The sequence below is a fragment of the Cinclus cinclus genome, chromosome 12, assembly GCF_963662255.1.
Source record: "Cinclus cinclus chromosome 12, bCinCin1.1, whole genome shotgun sequence".
NCBI lineage: Eukaryota > Metazoa > Chordata > Aves > Passeriformes > Cinclidae > Cinclus > Cinclus cinclus.
Genome location: NC_085057.1, coordinates 3,911,426 through 3,930,637, shown reverse-complemented (window position 1 = coordinate 3,930,637; position 19,212 = coordinate 3,911,426). Strand labels below are relative to the sequence as shown.

Genomic DNA, 19,212 nt, shown 5'->3' with positions numbered 1-19,212 from the left:
CTCTGCCCCACCGCACCTCTCCGACTACGGGATTGAGCCCAGAGGGAACAACATTCCCGACCCTTGAGGCTCCAAGGGGAGCTGGAGGCAGGCAGGGCTGACAGGCAGGGCTGGGGGAGCTCAGGGGAGGAGTGAGCCCAGCCGAGACCCCGCTGCATGTTCAGTGATTATACGATTAGTGTGTTTTTATTTAAAGTATTATCCGTTAACATCCCGTATTACAAAAGTAGCACAACAGTATCGACAGACTGTCAATATTAATAGGAGTGTCTAATGTTTTATCAATACTAATTTAATTTCTGTTATCTGCAGGCTGCAGGGCCTTTCTGAAGAAACAGAGGAACAAGAATGAGAAAGCCAAAGCAGTGACATAACAGGAAAAGGAGCCATTCCTTCAGCTTCTTGATCATTCAGTGGCACCCTGCTGTTAACACAGTTACCCTTGCTGCTTCTCTTGAGTGAAAACACCAAGAACAAAACCCACTGAGGTGTTTTTTTCTTCCAGGATCACCAGAACCTCCACAGCTCTCATTTTCTTTTTGGCCAGAAACCATCTTTGCAGAACAGTATTTTTCCTAACTACATACACCCAAAATCTGTAAAATAAACGTGTCAGACAACAGCAACTACAGGTTGGATGAACAACTCATGCTTGCAACACACAGCTGATTCACAAAGGAGAATTTCTAGACCAGTGAATGACCCAGTCTTGTACAGACTTTAAAGAGCCACATGGAAGATGCATATTTTTCATTTTACAGGCAAAACACGTATTTTTAGGATAAAAATTTTGTATTTTAATGAGGTTCAAGGAAGTGTCCCTAACAGTCCAGGGCAATGAGACGTGTTGCCAAGTCTGCCTGAGGTGGTAGGTGCTGTAAGGGGTAAGAATTCCTGTTCCTTCCAGGGAGATGCTCAGCAAGACCCAGATCACAGCCCCACCTCTGCACTTCCCATCACTACTAACGCACTTTAAAAGAGAGAGGAAGACAGGTCCACAATGACAAAATGTCAAACTGAACAAAGTAATTGAGCTAATCATGTAAACATTCATTATTACTAATATTAAAATATCCTGTTTTGCATTTTCTTTTTGTGACAGAATGAGCAGCATCTAAGGACTCAGAATTATCATCTAAGAACTGAGTAAAAGAGGAAACTGTCTAAAATGAAGACACAGTATCAAAGAAGAATTTTTTTCTCTTGCTTTAGCACATGAATGATCCCAACTGTACTCACTACAAAGCATTAAATGAGAATGCAGGGGAAAATATTCTTCTCCTTAAATATATTTCAGATAGGTGATTTATGGTTTTCAAATGGCGAAGAAGAGAAGTGGAAAAGAAGGTACTGGGGTAGGAAATTGGCTTACCTCGTGATACTCCACAAGGTGTGACCAGTTCCCACAAATGGGTGAATCCTCCTTCCCACATTAATGAGGCTGCAGATTTCCTGGTCCCCCTGTGACCACCTGGAGCTCCTCCACCCCACCATCACCCATACCCTGAGGATTTCGTATTGCTGTGACAAAATTTCAAAGAGCAATGATACCGAAACTCCCCTGAGAACATGTCCAGAGGGTGCTGAACATGGGACCATGGCTCCTGATGCGGGGCCACAAACACCACAGATGGTGGCAACCATGCAAATCCCACATTAGAACAAGATGGAGCAATGTTTAAGATGGAGATGGGGGGAAATCCACTTAAGTTGCAATCAAAATGCTCACTTCTCTTCCCTAAGCTGTCTGTGCCCTCCCAAGTTCTCCTTGAAATTTCCACACAAAATTCTGCCTTAGAACAGAACTTTGTTGCTACCCATGTGCCCTGCAGTCCCATGGATTAACATCAGAGGTTGTGAGGAAGCTGTGTCTGCCAGACTGTGTCCCAGAAACACATAAAAAAAGGAGGAAGGCAGAAAACAAGAGAAAACAGCCTGTGGCCTCTGAAAACCAGGGGACTGAGCTGCTCAACAAAACCTTTCCAGGCAATTTGGGATGGAGTCAGAAAAATATCTTTGAAAGCAAAAAGAACCAGTGAGGGAGGAACAAGCAAGCAGTGCAAGGGGGTGAAACTGTGCCATAGGGAAACTAATCCAAGAGGAGTCCCGTAAGTTGGAAAAGGCTAAAAATCAAAATGAGGAGTTACTGGACAAGGATTAGTGTAAGAGAGGTAGTTTCCTACTAGGAAATGTGATTTGATCACCTCATGCACAGCCCAGCCAAGGACTTCAGAGGAGGCAACAGGAAGAAATCCCAAGGCACAGTGATGTAGGTTAGCCTGAGACTAAGCAAGTAAATTGAAGATGAGTTTCTGGGTCTAAGCACCCACCAGGGAAGCTCAAGGAATCTGCAAAAGAGAACAAACCTCTCCAGCCTGCCCACGGAGGTTTGCCTTTGTGTTTTAAGGCTCCAAACCTGGCTGTTTTGGAGTTACACTGACAGTAGCAAAAACATCAGCGGAGCCATTGGTTCCCATCTCCAGTTCAAGACAGGGATCTGCCATGCAGGAATCCTCCTTGCCAGTTACTTCTCATACCTCACTATGCTCTTTGTGCTCACTGCCGCTCTTGTCTACAGCCACCATTTCTGCAGCACTTCACCCTCCTCCACTCTTCCCAAACTTCCAACCCCCTCTTTCTCCCTGCACAGGAGGCAGCTCCGAAGGGAGCAGCAGCAGCCACAGCTCATAAGTCACCTAACGAGTGCCAGCCAGAAGTGATTTGTAGGCATCAAGTAGATTATTGTTTTTTGAGAGAGTGGAAAAGAAGAAGAGGGGCACAAGCTTAAGGTGTTGTTGATGAATGAAGATGAAAAGAAGGTTTTAGGGTGAGAAGTGTTTGTCTAGTGTGACCTAAACCGTTCAAACCTCATTTGATAGATGATGGACATTTATTCCCTGCTATGTGTCACTTCAAAGTCTGAGGTTTATATTAAACAAGAAGTCTTCTCCTCCTAAGCTGTTCATCAGTTTTTCCCCAGAGTTTATCACACAGCACAATACTTGGAAACGTAATCACATTTAGTTTTTTAATAAAGTCATCTGGTCACTAGTAGTACATATTAGAAAATGCATTTTATTGTTTTTCATTATGTAATTGTGTGCTTCATTGCTTTTCATCTGTTTTCCCTTGCCGTGGGAGGAGGCATGGCCCAGGAACACAATTTTTCTGGGGATGATGTTCTATGGGCAGAATGAAACCAAGACACCCATGCTCCCCAGTGCCACTGCTCTTCCCTCCTCTGCCCTCCCCACAGGCAAGAACCAGGTTCCAAATAAAGCTGAGGTATTTTCTGCTCTGAGGTAAGGCAAATAGAGCTTTTCCACCCCACAAGGACCTCCTTGGAGAAGCCATCAGCAGCGAATATGTAGAAGTAAGCAAGGACATGAGGCCCAGCAGCAGCTTTAATCACAAAGAAGAGATTTTTGAAGTCTCGCATTCAAGCCACCTGTGATACTTTCTCCCATGCCCAGACAAGGATGTCTTTTCTGTGGATCTGGGTATGCAACCTTATGACAGTTGATGTTTGGGAAGAAATCGTCTGTTATCATGAAGTAACTTTTCCCCAAACACTAAAGGCACTAATAGTATTGAACAGGGGTTCCTCTTGCTAAAAGACATGATAATTCCATTATAAACGTTTACGTTCTTATGCATTAAAAACAAACATATTATGCTAATAAATTATGGAAAAACTGTATTTGATGGGATATGTTCCTGTTTAGTATTCACACAAAGCACTGAAGCATTTAACCACAGGGTATATTTACTCATTTACTACATCTATTTCTTTAAATGTACCCCAAAAGCTGTTTTCTCAGCACTTGCTCACTAAGCTCACTAAGATTGTTTTCAATACCGGTTTTTGAGGAGTTCATTTTACTTAGATTCTCTATTAAGAAGAAACACCATGGATTTATTGAAACCGTATTTCTCCACCAGAGTGTTGATTCACACAGGAGCTTTAAAAGCATTTCATGCTAGTCCTGGCCCCAAGCAAGGACATAATCTCTTCTCTTTGCCCTACCAAGAAAAAAAAAAAAAAAAAGGACACCACCTTTCATTTGAGATGCTCTGGTCTACCACACCCCAAACTCACAGACCTCAAATTAATGCCCTTCCTCTCCCCATTAGCAGCAAATTTCAACTGCAGCCCTGCTAAGCCCTTGAAGACCCCACAATTTGTGCACCCAAGCTCAAAGTCAGAAGTTTGAGTTATGCTCCATCAAGTTGCTCCATCTCACTACACTTTTAGAGCTTAAAAAAAAATTACCAGATTCTATTGAATTTCTCTCTACACAGCTGCATCTCTAATGAACCCCATAAAAGTTAAAACTTATATTCGGTAATCATATGCAATTGAAACATCATAAAATGAGAAGTCAAGGAACTGTATGTGGGCTGCAATGACTTGTCTTATTGTATTCATTCCCTTAATAAATATATCTTAAAAATAACCTCACAGTCACACATTTGCAATATAATATAAAAATAACACTGGATTCAAATTATTAAACAGGTAATTTAATAGAACAAGAATTGAAATGTAGGACAGTGTGCAACTTTATGCTACAGGAATAAGATTATTTTAGCCAACACAACTATTTTTCTTTTTTGCATTATTTCTGCATTTATAATACTACAACATCCACATAACCTTGGCACTGTAGTCACCTTAGTAACAAACAAGTGCAATAGTCACTTACAATTCAAATCCCAATAGGGTGTTTGATTCAAGTAAAACAAAAATCAGAGGCCTCTACTCTGCTGCTTTTTTCTTAGTCATATAGACATGGGCTAAAAGGATTTAAAAATAGATATATTTGTACACTATTACATCTACAAAGCAGAACCATTTAATTTTAATTTAACGCTAAATGGAAACAAATATAACACCTTTAAAAGACACGATGCTAAAAAGAGAAGGAAATTATTTAAGTTCTGGACCAGCACAGCTTGGAGAATTCACACCAAGTAAAGGCCAGATTTAAACCAGTCTTACAGACAAGAGAAGGAGCTTTGCTGGGGACATAGGACCGGCAGAACTAGGAGTGTAGAGGACACCCTTCACTGTGCCACCACAGCCCAGAACTGATAGGGGATGACTATCCCCACCATGTCAAGCTTCTGCTTTACATAGCTGGTTTCATTTAAATTGGGATATTTTACATGAAAGAAAAAGGGCAAAGGTCCCAGCAGTGTCCAGAAAGGCACATTAATGTGCTTGGTCATTGCTTACCAATGGCCAAGACCCGACACTTCACAGAAGGGTACAAGAAAGACCTGAACTGAGAGTTTTCACCCCTGAAACAGGATTTTCTGCCAATCCTTTGTTAGCTTTGTCCTAAAACAAGACAATTTATACTCCTCCTAACTTAAGATTAAATAAAGCTGTCCCTACTCAAGGAACCTGCAGATGTTTGCAATTACCTAGAAACTTAAATTCTCTTACTGTTTCACAGCTAGTCCTTTGTAGAAGCTAGAATCTAGAGTTTAACTGAATGATTATCTGTTTGAGAAAAAAAAAAAAAAAACATCTGAAGCCGTCTATCTCATGTTGGCCTGCTCTTTTCACAGCTCCAAAGGCAGGAACTCTGTGCTCCTGCAGAAGTTCCAGCCCATCACCTCCAGAGCACCAGCCACACATCCTCTGGTCAAAGACTGCCATCTGCCAGGGCTCCATCCCACCCACCATGCTCTTATGAAGTCCCCGATGAGCACAATTCAATTTACATCACCTGGGAAGCCACTCCACTGCAAATGGGAGGTGGCAAGGAGCTGAGAGAGGAGCAGGGGGACACAGCAGAACTGTTACTGCATGTGGGGTTGAGCTGCCTGTGTCCGAGAGCTGATGGGGAGGGGTACAGGGAAGAGACAGAGAATATGGTGAAGTAAGACACTTAGAAAGCTCTTCCCACCCTGCAGCTGGAAAGGCAAATTGGAGGCAAACCCCTGAGTTTTACTGGGATATTCTGTCATCAGGTGCTTTGCCTGCACATCACCCAGAGAGCACCTGACAGAGCATCACCTTGCTGGGGGCAGGGGGATGCCCACGGTCCCCACCAGGAGATCTGTGCCCAAAACAGCTGCAGGAGTGGGCTCCTTCTGCTGGTGGAAACAAGGACTCGGCTAAATGTGGAGAGCTACAAGTTTCTGCAACAACATGCAAGTCTCCAACATGTGGCCCGTAACGTAGCTGTTGCCATGGTAAAAAATTCATGTTTAGTGAAAAGTGTTAAATCTTGTATCATAAGTTAAATCAGCTGCCAAGACACATTTTCACAAGTAGGGGAATTTTTGTCTTTTCAGAATGGAATGTTTTTCAGTTGACATTGATTTTTCCCTAAAATAAGTCCCCCAGAAAGGAAGCCAATCACACGTGAGGCAGTCCAAGAGCTGAATTACTCTACTCCTTCTCTGAATCATCAACAAGTGTTGTGTGCTAGTGCATGTGTGTGTACAAATGCACTGTAGCTTCATAAATTCCATCCTCTTATACAAACTGGCAGTTATGCAATTTATTCAGAATATTAAACTAATTATTCCAGCAGGAACACCAATACTGCATGTTTCATGTTTTTGGTGATGAGACTTCAACAACTCTTCTAACCAGGAACTATCTCAAAAATTATGTTCAACTTGCCCCAGACTTTTCACAAATACAAGGCTCAGCCTGACTATACAGCTGTTTATGTAGGTCAAGGACAGAAATAGTAAGAGTATTTGTTTTTATGTTTCTTGCTCAGTATTTCAAAAGAGAACAACTGATTTTAATACATTTTCAGAAAGAGAGTCAAGTCAGAATTACTGCAGAACTAGCAAAAAACAACAGCAAAAAACACAAACAAAAAAAATTCTACAAAAATAACACCCAAAAAACAAACAAACAAAATAAAAAAAAAAAAACAACAACCAAAAAAACTTGTTACTTTTATTAATTTAAAAACTATTGCAAGGAAATCTGGCTGTTACCAGTTCAAGACCGTGTGTCCTTCTTGTCCTGAACTATTCAAATTTGGCTCATTCTAGCATCTTAGGGTTAATCTTCCATATTTACAGCAAAATGCATTTCCAGTGGGAGGTTTTCCCACTGACAAAGTCAGGGAGGACTCAGCCCCAGAACAGAGGGGCCACTGCCCTGCTGGACAATTCAGACCTCTTGGACAACACTGGGCTTTCCTTTCCCACATCTCTCTTCAACAACCACAAGCTGGATTTCACCTTCATCGCGTCTTCTGTGCCGAGGACTTTGCCCAACAGATTCCTTTCTTTTTTACCTGCTTCCAAGTAGCAACAGCCAGCAGCCAGTCACATCCTTGTTTCTAAGTTAAGAAACACTTCTGATTCCTCCTCCTCTCTCTAATTATTGCTCCGCGATCGATCCGCCGTGCGCCATGCCAAATTCACACCTTAGCTCCTCACCTCTACTCAGTAAAACTCAAACTCTCCTCCCATCTTCTCCACAAAAGACATTTTCTAGCAAGCAAGCTCCTGCTCATGCTCTCTTGCCTCCCTCTTTCTCTCTCTCTCTCCTGAAACCAGCTCTTCAGAAAGGCTGGAGCATATTTAGCCCTCCCAGCTCTGTTTGTCTCTTTCTTTTATTTTACATGGTTCAGTGTTCACATTCTGCTCTCATTCTGCCTTCTCTCCTTCTTTCTCTGCCCCAGTGCTACAAAAAGACATCTTCTGTGACACCTTAAAGAGAAAAGGTCCCTGAATTAACGTGACTTGCACTGCGTGGTATTTTCAGACCGCCCATTTGCTAATGTTGAAAACACAATTAGGGAGTCAGGGAAAGAGCTTACAGGAGCAGATGAAAGCTGCAGAGATAAAATGGAAAGCTCTTACCTGCCAAGCTCTCAGGTTAGGGTTCTACGTTGCCCTCGGATCTAACAAAGCTATAAAAGAACCATATTAAGGAGATGCACAGTGGTATTGCTGTAAATATCAAGCGTGGCTTTTTCCAGCCTCCTAAAGACCTGGATTTTTGCTTCCACAATTTGCAGGCTGTTAGCCATAGGTGGTTTAAATTCTTGGTATTAAAAAAAGCTCAGAGCATTACTGACAATTAAAAACAGCTTTTACACATGCACAATAACGCTTCTCATGCTTTAAAAAAATAATATGCATATCCATATTACCATCATAATAAGTGCCACAGAGTGACATGATATGATTGAGTATAATGGTTCCTTTGGAGCCATTATGGTCGATCAGTAAATAATACACTTTTGAAATTGTCTAACTACATATTTACACTTGTCAACTCTCATACACTTCAGTGACAGAATTTAAAAGAAACACTGTAAAAAACTGTAAGAACATTAAACCACAAAAACATTATGCTGAAAAGAGTATTAAGGTTTGACTTAAACTCACAAAAACATGGAAATTTCAGGTTAAGGTGAAATCTCCCAAAATGACACTGTCTTCAGCTCCCAAGCTGTGCCCAAGTGCCTGCAGTGATCCAGGAAGAGCAAGGGATGAGACAGGAAGGCAGGAAACCATGGGGTCGTGGTGGTCCATGTGATAATTGAGCCTTGTGGAGGGCTCTGGCCACAATTTCATGAGAGATCTCAAGGGTGACAACCAGCCCACCAGCAACAATTCAGCTGCTCAGCAGAACAGCATTTCGTAGTATTTTATATAAACAAAGCCCAGGCCTTTCTCTGTTTATTCAGATGAAATTCTCAATTAAGTTGAGAAAAATTAGTCTTCATTTATTTCAGAAGAGGCCCCATTGAGACACTGGGAGTTTTCCCTAGCTGAAACACATGGAGAAAAACTTCAGGCTTCAACCCTAAAAAGGCATTGTCAAAAAAAAAAAAAAATGTTAAACAAACATGACAGTGCATCATTAATATCCCAAAGATTCACTCCATGTGGGGAAAAAAACAAGACTGGGAAGGAGAATGTTTTTTCAGCAGTAAAATAATGGGCTTGGTGATGTCTTTTTTAATTGATAATTTTGTGTCTCTTGTTCAGCTCTAGCCACTTTTGCTCCGAGCAGTGGTGGCGGCTACTTTATTGGTTCCAGTAGAGCTCTGCTGAAAACAATAAGCATCAAGCTCCCCAGTGCCATCTGTCTTTCTGTGAGGGTCACATCCTGCTGCCCTGGAATCAAGGGGATATTGAATGCTTGGGATGTGTCAAGAGCAGCCCCAGGCCCACAGCACCTCCTCTGCAACAAAAGGACCCCAAACATTTCAGATGCTCTGCACTGAAATCCTGAACCAGACTTTAAAAAGCAATGATGGATATTTTCCTAGAGCAAAGGTCTTCCTTTCATATATATCTGTATCTACCTCCTTGCTCAGACTTATCTATTACCTGGCTTCTGAGAACAAAATCTATAAAGGCTTGGCAGGGCAGGCTCTTGAAGTTGTTTGAAGACACAACCACCACACCCCTGTCAAGAGGGAATTACAGCTCAGTTTTATAGTCAACTCTCCCCTCAACTGGCTGATGACAGAGCAGCCTCCCTCTATGCTCAGCATCTGGGATTTTACAGCCTCTGTATATAAATGGGATTTTCATGACAAACAACTCTATATTCGGTTTCCTTGTATATCTGAACATGAGAATGATCTCTTAAGGCTCTGCTGGGAAGAAGTTATTAATGAAGACAAAGAGCACTTCAGGCTGTTCCCCCCTGGAGCATTACCATGATGACAGTATAAAGACTTTGTCCTACCCAAGTACTTTAAGTCCACATCCTGCTCCCCAAGCAGCAATCCAGGACCCCCCTGTGTGCCTGACCCTCGCAGCCCCTCCTCAGCATCCCACCACCCAAACCCACCTGACAAGGATGGAATCTGCCATCAGCTCGTAGAGCTTCCCCTGGTCTCCCATTTCACAAGGCCTCCCTGGAGATATCTGCTTTTGTCTAAATATTATAAACCAGGGTAAGACGAAGACTTAATAAACCCTGTTGCCTTTTCACTTTGTGCAGCGTCTGTCTCCTCTCACCCAACCTCGCGGCTCATGCAAATGTCAGAGCCAGAACAGTTTTTACACCTCCTCGGGTCGCCCCACAGTGATACCAGCAAAGGTAAACAAACTACTGAAGTCTGGGTATTTTTATTTCAGATGGCATGCAAATCAGTGGATGAAAGCTGGGAATAAACTGGCAATATAAGGGCAGCTTATTTAAGTTTCCTCCCCCAGCTCAGTGTTGCCGCAAAGTAATATAGCTGACATAACCCTACACTAAGGGAAAAAAAGGAAAAACCTAAAGAGACATAAATATTTTCTCCACAGTCAAAGATTCTTCCTTCAATGTGTTTGGCCAACTCTTACAGAAAGAGAGAAGCATTTATTTCCCTACCAAAGGCAGAAATTTTCACTGGAAAATGAAATCTGGAGGGGACCAGACACCACCTCAAGTGCTTAGGATGGACACAGGGTTTATTGTGGGACATCCCAGTGAGGAGCCCAGACACCACGAGTGCTTGGCATAGGCCCAAGCTCCACATGGGAGCAGCAAGAACCTGGGATACAGAAGGTGTTTGCTTCCTGCTGTACCATGGACACCTCAAACAACAGCCAGAGCGAGCGCTTCCTCCTGGGACTCAAATCACAAAATGACTGTGTAGGGCTGAAAGCCCCTGGGAAGATGGGTTTTTAAGAGCAGGAGCTCCAGCTGCCACCTAATTGTCTGACCAGTGGGTGCCCCAAACCCACAGGCTCCTCACACCATTATCTCCTGGCAGAAATATGTTACGTGCTCCCACTCCTCCCTCTCTGCCTCCCCGTTTAAAGCTTTCTGGCTGCTGGGGAGGAAATGATTCTGCCTTGCTCTAACTTCTTCTCCATCACCTTTCTGTCTGTGAGGACTGGTGAGAGAATGTTTCCACTGCTCTTACACTTCCACATCATCCATTTCTGAGGCCCTTATAGGAAAAAAAAAGGCTGTCTCCCATCTCCTGCTGGTGATAGCTTTATCAGATAATAGCACAAATACCCAGATTACCAATACCCAGAGGTATCTGAATTGCAGCAGTGAGACAGATCATGCCTGCTGCCTTCACCCACCAATTGGCAAAGCCTGAGCAGAATCCAAGGGACCTGTCTACTAAAGACAGCATCACTACTTTTACCTGCCATGAGCAGTTGTTTGGCTTCTCTGGTTTTCTGCATGCACATTGTATTTTTCTGTATTTTATTTTAAGTTAAAACCTGCTGAAATTTGATAGCTCCAGACACAACAGTGCCAAGGAAAAGGAGCCTCTGGTCCCTGAGTGGGACTTCTTTCCATGCTGGCTTGACACATAAAATCTGCTTCCTCAATTATGTCTTCCCTCTTACCTAGACATGATGGTGTGAAAACATAATAAAAGCTCTCAGAAAAGGAAGCTCTCACAAAGTTCAAGGAAGCTGATAAAGTATTTTTCAGATCTCATAAATACTTTAATACCAAGATAGCCACTTGCACAGCCCAGCTCTACCCCTGTGCCACATTGCTGACTGCAGGCACAATGCCTTCCCAAAGCACCTCAATCTCCAACAGCCTAAAGCCTGCCCTGAGCAATAAAAACAAAGCTGCTGCCACACAAAACTCCAGCTACAAGCCCCACTTTGCTCTGTTAGCACTCTGCATCCAAAGAAGTACAGGTGCTTTACAAGAGTTTGTAGAACACACATCTGCAAATTCACAACTTCATATGCGCCACAACATCTCTGCTGTGCCACTCCTGGTACAAAATATCCCTTCAAGCATCTCAAGTATCAACAAGGTGATTTTAATCATGCTTTCATAACCTCTACTGAGCCAGGGTGAAGCCTTGTAGATAAAAACTTTGCTCGGGACTTTAAGTTCACTACCTTCTCAAAGCAACATCTTTTCCTGTTATGTGATTTATTAGAATAATAGGTATTATTTGTACGATAAAACAGATTACCTGAAAAACTGAAAGAAATCAATATAAATATAGAAAAGTCAGGGCTTGCTCTATTGCCACAAGAAACATGCTCTATTTGTTTTTCTATATATAAAGCAATGAAAACTGCCACAAATTTGGTCAGGATAGAATTCTGCACTAAACCTTCAGTTTAGGTGTGAGATTTTTTTAACTGAGAAGGCGTGAAATTCCCCCTTCTCCTGGTGATGAGAAATGCCCCCTGATGCCCCAGCTCCTCCAGGACATAGCCAAAGTCGAAATAATTTTCAAAACTAATATGTACACTGAGTAACATGGTTAACATCATCCAATGAATTTAGATCCACCTACACGGTATAAATATATCTAGATAAACTGTCACCTTCAGCAGAATTCATTAAAATAATGTTGTATCTTCCTTGTTAAATGTAATTTTTTTAATTGAAATTTAATCTTACTGCATTATTTGGTAGATTTTTAATTGACATTTGTAGTAATTAATTGGTAAGCATTACAGCTTTGTCTGAAGAATTTAAAAACTAAATTTGACATCGAGATTGGCCAGCCACTGCTGTGAGGTGCCTGCTGGGAGCATTTCATCATCCTCCCAGCCCCTCCTGCTGATCAGAGGTGGGAGATGATGGTCTCTTTCTTACAGTCATGAATTACATTACTAATGTATTCCATTACCACCACGCAAATGTCATGTTAATTCCTGATCATCATCAAGTCATACAATGGTTTCCACGCTGGCACCCAGCCAATTAGCGGTGTGGAAAAATATTCCGCCAATTATATAACTTGAATTAGGTTAAGGACTCAAGAGAAAGCAAAATAAATGCTTTGAAAATACTTCTGAGATAAAATGTAAGTTGACACTGTCTTCATGTGCTATAGCCGATGTTATACAATCTGATAGGCAGCTGCCAACATTCATAACTGTTTATTAAATCTAGCCTCTCTTTATGGTGGCAGCTAAGATCTGTATTTTTACCAATATTAGGTTCATTGTGTTATGAAAAAAGACCAAAATACTTAGGAGCATTCACACCAGCTTATAAAACTTACATTATGTACTTTATTAAATTGTTAAAATTACTTCTTCTCTCCTCCCCCTGCCACAGAGAAAGTTCCACGGACAAAAAAGTTTCAGAGAAACGAAGTCTTTCTGGAGCCACTGATGGCACAAGGAGCAAGGGAAATCCTGCAAGGACAGAACTGACATCTCTGGGCTGCTGCCACCTGTCCCTCCGAGCAGCTCTGCCAGGGGATGCCAGGCTGGATTCCAGGAGCTCCCCCCACCCCACTGACACACACCTGGGTCAGCACTACCTGGGGGAACCCACTCCTGCTGCACCGACAAACCCCTGTGACTCTTGGTCCCTGGGTACCACAAGAAGCATCACAGGGCAAATCCAGCCCTTTCTGTAACCAGGAGCCAGAGGGGAGGACTGAGGGAGGCGAGGGGCACAGTTACAAGGAAAGGTTCCCACACATCCACGTGGGAAGGGCAGGGACACAGCAGGTCCCTGACGCGCCGTCTGCTCGGTGTTCAGCGCCGCCGGCAGCACCACCAGGCTTTTAGTACCACCCCATTATTTTGATTTGTTCCATCTTTAACTCAATTTATCCTACAAGCATGGTTATCTCCAATTTAAAAACGTACACAGCACCAGATCCTCGACTTTAAAAATTTATAACTAGGAGCAATTTGTTAAAACCTTTTACTGTATCATCTTTGTCATTTTCCGAGGTGCTGCAATGAGGCAATTCACTGTTCTGGCTGCTTACCCCAGATGACCTTTGCCTGCCATAAAATGGTATACAACTAAAACGCTCTGCTTTAAATAAAACCCTTGCCTCTTCGAAAGGCCCTACGCATTCAGTCAACACAATCAGCAGAAACCACATTTGGTTACTCAATAAGCTGGAAACCTTTAAGGCGCGTACGGCGGTGAATGAATTCCTGACATCACCAGGGACACTCGAGTGGGGAACAAGAGAGACCGCCGAGAAGTGGCTCTTGCTGCAGCCGGAGAAAGGATCACTCCTTTAAGCTGAACTCTCAAGGAAAACGAGAACAAAAACTGAATTAGCTCGACACGTACCCTCTGCAGTCAGCACATTGCTAGGCAACTTACCATCTCTTGATAGAATTATGGTGGAGGGCTGGTCGTACATCAGGGTTAAGATGAACACAAGCACCAGTTTGGGCCAACTGCTCCTTTCCAGTGGGAATGCTCAATGCTTGGTCATTTCCTATTATTATTCTGCAACATTTCCTAAGCACCTAGAGAGTCTAATGCATTCAGAAGGTATTTTAAAGCTATTATGTGACATGAAAATTTTAAGATAACTGGAAGTAAGTGAATTTTAGGAGGAATAGTGTGAATCTTTTTCTTTGTTCAAGCCAGCATTTGGAGGGAGTTAACAATCCTTCTTCTCATTGCTTTTATTTTTTAATAGTGAAGGTATCCAGAGGGCATGTTACTGAAACACTCTGTCTTAACTCCAGATGCTGGTTGGCCACAGCTCCACACCTCCATAATTCAACCTGGAATTTCAAGTGGATGCTTTGAAACATTCTGGTCCTTCTCAGGTTTGTCACCCTGAGACCAGACACAAGGGGCCATCACAAGCAGTGGCACGGGGCTGTCACAGCACCCAGAGATGGCACACTTCACCCGTGCCAGCCTTAGAAAGGCCTCGACCTTTAACAATACCTGGATATTGAGATTCCAGCCCCAGGCATTATTTACATTTACTAAAGAGGCATTAAGCAAATGCACAGAGTGCTTTAAATCAAGGCATGTACCTTGCATATAACCCCACGTTTCCCATGCATGCTTTATAGGCACAAAGAAATAATTAATTATCTAACCACCGTGATTAAAATCAATTGATTCATGTGTGACAGAGCAGGGGGAAATTTTTGCATGACTGGAGAAGTCTGGAATTGGTCCCTGTTTGGGGATCTCAGTTGTATCAGTGAGGTTGGTAATTCAGACATGAAGGAAATGGTAAGAATCCCTCTCCTCTATACACACTTTGAGCTGCCATATGGGTTTATTCAACTGTTTACTATACCAGTCGGTAAAAACTGAACAGCTATTATAATCTTTGCTAAATGACATGGTAATTATGCTACCTCTGGAAAAAAAAAAGAAAAAAAAATGGAAACTTAAAAAAAAAAAAATCGCAATTCACTGATGTACAAATTTCTCAGGTTTTATAATCTTTGAATTGAAATGCACTTTCCAACACACAGAGGGATATTAAATATATAATAGAAACCCGAATTTATTTTAAAAAACAATTTGTGCTCCCAATTCCTGCACAATTTAATTATGCAGATTTCCTGGTTTGAAAGATTTCTTACATAGACTTTCCAGTTTTGCTGGGAAATGAGATGATTCTTCCTTTCCCAAACTACATTGCCCCTCTTCTCACCCCAGTTATTAAGAGGGGCAATCAGGAGGAGGCAGGAAAGAGGAGTGGACATGGAAAGCTCCCCATGCCAGATTCCTGGGGGATGAGGACAGCTGGAAAAGGCACAACCACCCCTTGCATGGCACAAAAGGGACCAGAGGGCTTCTTGGGGGGGGTAATCCCATCAGGAAAGGCAACTGGCCCTTAACAGAGAAGAGGTGTCACTCCAGCATCTTCTCGAGTTTGATCAAAACAGGCTGCTCAAGGCTCTGTCCCTGGGTCCCCCAGGCTGGGCAGCAGCACCAAGGTGAAGCACATGCTACAGGACAGCTCTCCTGTGTACCAGTGACACCATTTTGTCACTGGGATGCAAGTGCAGCAAATGCTGAAGTTAATTATCTGTTGGCAATGGCTCCTTAAGAGTCCCTCATGTGACACATGATGGCAAGGAGACCTCTCCATATCCATTTTTAATCACAACACAAATTGCCCACATAAGCTTGGTTTAGATCCTGTCTATCTGCAAGGATTCAGTTTTGGGCAGTAGCTTTGCCTGCGTGACTGAACTCCAGTTTCACCACCAAACATCACAGTTCATAGGATTCAGGGGGATGAAGAGAAGAAAGAAAGGAAATGAGTGCTCTTTCTGTATTAGGTAATATTTGATATTTCTGCTATTTCATGACAATGAAGGTTGTTTTGGGTTCTTTGGTTTTTTTTTAAGAATAGTGGTGACTTGCTTTAAAACAAAGATAATACAACCCCCCACCACCATATTAAAAAGAGGAGAGAAAAAAAAAAAGAGGGAAAGATAATTTGTAAGAAAGATAAGTGAGAATTACTGCAAACTCAGGCTTGACAACTCACCAGTTTTACTTGCAGGCATCACACATATCCATTCATGACTCAGGGCAAATACAGGAAAGGATTGGAACCCTTCTCATGGCAAATGCGTCTGGAAGCTGGAGTCACTCAGAAAAAATGTTCTCAGGAGACTGAAAGACAAAAACATGTTTTAAAACTTCACTCAGTTAGAATCATATCAAAGCCTATCGTCTTCCTTTGAAAGTAAAAGGTGGTTATAAATGCTGGAGCTGGGGGAAGCATTACAGAAGCATGTCTATGTATGAAACTATCACATAGCAGACTCTATTTGGCTTTAAATAAAACCAAAACTTACAATATTAAGAAAGGTTTTTAGAGACAAATGCTTATTTCACATTTGCAACGTGCTCCTCCGACAGGAGAGCTTATGTTCCTTCTAAACACAAAAATGTGTCACCATCCAAATCCACATTCTGCCTGAAAACACTGTACTGTGCACAAAATCCAGATACTTTAACCTACTTTGCATTATCAAAATATAACACTCTCTGAATTTCTGAACTATTTACTCTCTGTTTTCACTCACTGCATCCTGATAAAACCTTAATAAAATGTAGAATCTCTTGTTAGCATTAATCTTTCCTCTGAGATAAGGAAAAACACATATAAGAACTATTTGATGTTCAGGGTGGAAAGGCAAAATTTGCAAACATCAGTTAAGAAATACCAATTAGTATGTTTTTTTCCCCAGCTATTAGTAACACAGATTGAGCTTAAGCTTAGCTCAGAGGAAGCTGCTCCCTGTACAGATGAAACACCCATTTTACTAATAAGGGTATTTTAAAATAAGATGCATAATATCTTCACTGATAAAGTATCTGCACTGAGTAACAACTCATACTCAGAAATACAACCAGAGGTGTTCCCAGGGCTGTTCTGCATCACACCTATGAAACTACATGGGATTTAAACATCAGCTCTGGTGCCTGCCCAAACTGGGCAAGGGCACACTCTGCCCTAATGAATGCACCAACACCTGGGAGAGCTTCTCCCAGGACATCTGCACGACAGGGAGCTACAGCATAAACCCCAGGGGACAAAACAAACTTTGCAATGGAGAAAAACACCTTGAAAAACTCCAAGAAGAAAAAATCATGAAAGCAAAAATCACCTGTGGTGCTTCTGAGCCCTTCATTCCTCAATCCTCATCCTCAACAGCATCCCCAAGGCAGTGGCTGTTCCCTGCCCTCCCACATCCACCAGCGCTCTGACGGGGGCAAGTACTGCCATCCCCAAATTAATCTCATGGAGTTAATTATTTTGGCAGTCCACTGCAGCCTTCCTGAGGAACATCTGGAAGCTTCTGTCTTAGCAACAACTGCATGAAATTTTGTAAGACAAAATCCAGGTACTTCTCTGGCCCTGGGGCTTTCTCCCGTTCTTTGCTGAATGCGCAACGGCTCAAAGATCACAAGAGTTCAGAAATCTAAATATAGGGAGTATGTGACCCTATTACAAAACTGTGCTACACAATAAAAATAGATCCAAAAGGGGTTTTTAAACAGCATTTATGCTAAAAAAATTACTTCTTTCCCAGAGACTCTGAAATACCTGCAAACCAGAAGTGACCTGCATCTTGCATTGGTTGTATTTTATTCATGAGGGGCACAGCACTTGAGAGAAGCAAAAGAGCACTGTCAGAAACACATATCCCAGCCTTGCTTTATTGCTGTGCTTGATGACAGATATGCAGATGGGTTTGTAGCTGAGCAAAAAGCTGCATCTACATATGTTGGGACAAGATTTCTCCAGCTGACCTGCTGCACCGCAGCATTCAACTAATCGTTATCCATGACACATCTGCAGGGCAGGAAAGTATCATTAGCCCTCTTTAGAAGATGAGGAATCGAGGCTCATTTCAGCTAACACTTGCTCAAAAAAGGTAATGCTCGAGACTTTTGAAGCGAAATTATTGTCTAAATAATAGATATGGTCTGCAGAAGATGAGTGCTACAGTGTACAGAAGCACTGTCCTCACCTGCAGTTCACTCCTCACATCCTTCCTCAGCATAAGGAATATCTTAGCACCATTGTGCCAACAAGCAGATTTGGAAGCTGAGAGAGCTCCTACCCAAGGAATAAGAAGCAGTACAGGGAGGAGGCAAAGACATTCCATCCAGCTTGGCCCGAACTCTGACAGCGCACCTGGAAAAATGAATGTTTCTTACGCCATCAAAAACTGACCTCACTCCACAAAACATTTCTTCAGCCAGGTTTCCCAAGAGAACAAAGCCTACATGATCACCATGTACTTTCTGCACCCAGCCCCACCTGCACCTTTTGAATCCCTTGGATTAATGGGAGCAGAGAGCTCCCAAAGACACGAGTTCTCACGGCATTAACGCTGGGGCTTGCCCCACTGGTGGCCTCCAAACTCACTGCATCAGCTGTGTCCCAGAGCCAGCTGGCTCCAGGCACAGCAGCAGCTCCAGGCTGAGCCCAGCACAGCCCAGGGGCACACAGACAGCTCAGGCACTTCCATGGACCTCAGTGCTGGAGAAACAGCCTGTACTGCTGGGGGGAAGGGTGGAGGAGCGAGAGGAACAGATTATAGATGGGTTCTGATAAACTCAGGCCTTTAATGATCTACCCACGCACTCCAGTTCGATCTGGCATTGACAAATTGAAGCTTTTAATGATGTGCCCACACATTTGAGTTGGCCACTCCTCTTCTACAACTTTCACAAAAATAGCATGCTTGGTTAAAGACACGGAAATTCTAATGCTGCTGCAACATGAGCAAAACCCTTGATCAATTTTTGGCAAACCCTCTTCCCCAAAAGATTTTTTGACAGGGCCTCCAGTGCCAGACCTTCTGCACTGCCCTGCTCCCATACGGATTCTTCGAAGGCTACAGCTCGATAAGGGGCAATGAGATGCAGCAGCTGTAGCATAACTGAAGTACAAAGTCAATCAAACCTTGAAACAGGAATCTGGGCTTCATTAATTCCAGCAATCACAACGTTTTTATTATCACTGTATTAATCAGAATAGGAAACCTATTAATCTGCCCCCAACA

General features: G+C 42.6%; 1 protein-coding gene across 1 annotated transcript in view; it reads right to left on the bottom strand.

The window, feature by feature from the left end:
• FOXP1 (forkhead box P1) overlaps nucleotides 1–19,212 on the bottom strand; it is a 374,948-nt gene that overhangs the window by 314,758 nt on the left and 40,978 nt on the right. Inside the window, exon 2 of the mRNA XM_062501015.1 lies at nucleotides 16,176–16,303. The gene's annotated coding sequence lies outside the window, so the exon portion shown is untranslated. The remainder of the gene's footprint in view (nucleotides 1–16,175; nucleotides 16,304–19,212) is intronic.